Source organism: Perissodus microlepis, chromosome 23 (genome assembly GCF_051167445.1).
Source record: "Perissodus microlepis isolate ML-2025 ecotype Zambia chromosome 23, ASM5116744v1, whole genome shotgun sequence".
Lineage (NCBI taxonomy): Eukaryota > Metazoa > Chordata > Actinopteri > Cichliformes > Cichlidae > Perissodus > Perissodus microlepis.
The window spans coordinates 22488618-22491912 of NC_140482.1; the positions used below are offsets into that span (position 1 = coordinate 22488618).

Genomic DNA, 3295 nt, shown 5'->3' on the forward strand with positions numbered 1-3295 from the left:
ACACTTGCACAAATAACTATGAATTAACTTTGTTACTGCTGCGGGAGAAAGAACAAGTTTTGTTTTGTTTGTTTTTTCATTTCATCAACATTTTAGTTTTATACCATTAAAGCATTAAAACAAAAATATGAATAATAAATGATTTCAAAATAAAAAGAGGTCTTACATAATCATTTGACCAGATAGACATGAAACAAGTAAGATAAATAACCAAACTCCACTAACTGCAGTAAATGAAGGCTATTCAAATCAATTTTGCAAAGTAAACTAGTTCAGTAGCAAATAAAACTGGGTCTCTTTTCACAATCATGAGTTGCCCAAAACACTTAGACTCAGACGTCCTCCTGCACACTTCATCTTGGCGTGCGGACACCAGGGTTTTCCCCCTTCACCCCAGGCCTCGTAGTCCATCACCTGTCTGTCCATCCACAACCAGTCTCTGGACAAGAAGCGCAAACCAATCCAGATGTGTTCAGTTGTGTTATGTTTCGGCAGCTCTCTCTGATTCAGCAGCATCTCGGTCTCTGATGCCACGCTGGCCAGATCATCGTGGTGCGCCCTGCAGTACTCTAGAGCTTCCTCCCAAGTCCTGCTCTCACTTAACACTTCCACACTTACCACTATTGCAGAAGAAGGTAGAAATGGGTGTTCTTTTAACGTCATGCCATTTCTCTTTATGAGTACAGCTGTAATTTTCATTTGTTCTATTTTCGGGTTGATCTAATGCCCAGAAAAACCTGGACACCTCCCCTCCTCCTGACCAAAATCATTTGTCAGTGGAGCTCCTTTCCAGTCCTATCCATATTTTGAAACTGACATTGCTGAGCTCCCGAAGTTTGCTGATGTCATGTTCATGTTTGGCAGGGGCCAGGTCTAGTTCTTCTGACAGTAACTCTGAGCTTCAAGCCAAAGCATCTTCTCATCAATGTGAACATACTTGCAAAAAGTTTTAGAATAGCTTAGCAGAAGCAGGATGCACCTGAAGATTCGAGCCATTGTGGTTTTGCATGTAGAGCAATAAAGATCTAAAGAGGTGTGTTGGTGTATGATGGATCTGTGAGTCTTTTTGTCTGTCAGAAAGTATTTGCATATTTTCATAAAAAATTGTAGTGATTTATTTATATACTACATTTGTACACAGTATCCATTCGCATGCAACTCCTCCCTTTGGATCATAAGAACCGATTCTAAAATAGGAAAGCTCAGCAATTCAAAATGCAAACCCATGTTAGTTTTTCCCCCCTTTTTTATGTAAAAGAGTCAAGCAATGCTTTTCTTTGAGGAAGTAAAAGTTGTGGTAATTTAATCAGGTCAGCTTATTGCAGGTTGGTTGTCTAAAAATCCTATTCATTATTGTTAGCACGTAAAATTGTAATTTTGTTACAAGGTCTTCCCTTAGGGCTGCTGTGAAAGTCCCTTTAGAAAGATGGATTACGACACCCTTATCGATTTTTTAACTTGCTTTGGGAAATTATAGCTCTTCTTTCACTTCACACTGGAAAAACAAATCAGATGTGTAATCTTTCTGACTGTCTGAATCAAAATCGAATCAAATTGAATAGAATCCGGGAACCATGAACTATAACAAGTCAAGTCAAGAGGCTTTATTGTCATTCCAACCATGTGCAGTGGTACAGTAAACAGTGAAAGGAGACAATGTTCCACCAAGACCATGATGCTACATACAACATAGACAATAAACACAGGACTATATTAAGTCCAATGTGCAAAAAGTGCAAAAAACCAAAACAAAGACAGTGCAACACCAGACAGAACAGAATGATACAGATACAAGACAGTGCAGACACAACAGTGCAATAGAAATGTGGAAAAGACTGAGAATTGTGCAAAAAGTAACTTGGTTTATGAAGGTGTGCGTGTGTGTGTATGACATTGTGCAGTTAAGTGCTTGAGGCAGTAACGTGTATGAAGGTGTGCATGAGTGTTTGTGTGTGTCAGTCCAGTCACTGAGTGTTCAGGAGTCTGATGGCTTGGGGGAAGAAATTGTTTTGCAGTCTGGCAGTGAGGGCCCAAATACTCCGGTACTTCCTGCCAGAAGGCAACAGGGTGAAGAGTATGTGTGAGGGGTGCGTGGGGGCCTCCACAATGCTGGTGGCTTTGCAGATGCAGTGGGTGCGATAAGTGTCTGTGATGGAGGGAAGAGAGGCTCCAGTGATCTTCTCGGCTGTTCGCACTATCCACTGTATGGTATTGCAATCCGATACCAACAGTGATGCAGCTGCTCAGGATGCTCTTGATAGCGCCTCTGTAGAAAGCGGTGAGAATGGAGGGTGGGAGACGGGCTTTTCTCAGCTTCCGCAGGAAATAGAGACATGGCGAGCCTTCAAACTTCAAATCAATTTGAGCCAAAAGAGTAAAACATGAAAGGCAGATATCTTCTATTAACAGTGTTGGGACTAACGTGTTATTAAGTAACGTGTTACAGTAACTACGTTATTATTGTGGTAACGAGCACGGTAACTAGTTATTATGCCAAAATCAGAAACGCGTTAGTCGTTACTGGGATTTAGATAGGGTCGTTACTCGTTACTTCGTGTGGTGGCATCGCGGAGCTTCCACAGATTCAGTAACATTAGCAAGTGGTGGAGGCCAGCAGGTGGAGGAGGGAAAGGGGACGCAGAAGGAAGAGAGACCCGAGGCGGCCGCTGGTCCGAGTGTGAACTGAACTTCAGGTAAGAAGTTATGACCTGCAGTCTATCTGGGTCAGATATAAACCAAGTTTAGGTGGAGTTTATTTTCGTTATTCTGACTTTTTCCGTACTGCGTACTAGCTAGCATGACGGAGTTTCTATACAGCTGGGTGGGGGCTATGATGTCAATGATGTTGAACTTTATTTTGTTCATAAGGTTAATTATTAGAGTTGCCAACCGTCCCGTAAAAAACACAATCGTCTCATATTCAGAGAAAATATCACACGTTTTGTATTGAGGTGAAAAGAAACACAGTTTGTCCCGGACTTCAGCTACAATAAAAAAGACACAAAGCTGGAGTTATTCTGTCTTTGCTGGACAGCTACCTCTTCTTCTCTCATTCTCTCACCCTCCCTCTCCTGTTTCTACTTCAATCATGAAACTGATCATTGATCAGCTGATCAGCTTTTCTCTCTTGTTTGTTTATCGCCCACTTTGCGCCAGAAAGAGGAAACCAGCCGATGTCTCGTTAAACAACAGCAGCACGTTTAAGCTTGATCAGCTGTTGTTAGAATTTATTTAATATTAATTTCTAGTATCAGCTGATGTTTGCTGGAGCCACAGCTGTAAAAGCTGCTGGTCA

The 3295-nt window shown here is 41.6% G+C and overlaps 1 pseudogene; it reads right to left on the reverse strand.

Annotated features, from left to right (window-relative positions):
* Positions 1–306: 306 nt before the first annotated feature.
* Positions 307–996, reverse strand: LOC146361416 (macrophage mannose receptor 1-like; annotated as a pseudogene).
* Positions 997–3295: the final 2299 nt, after the last annotated feature.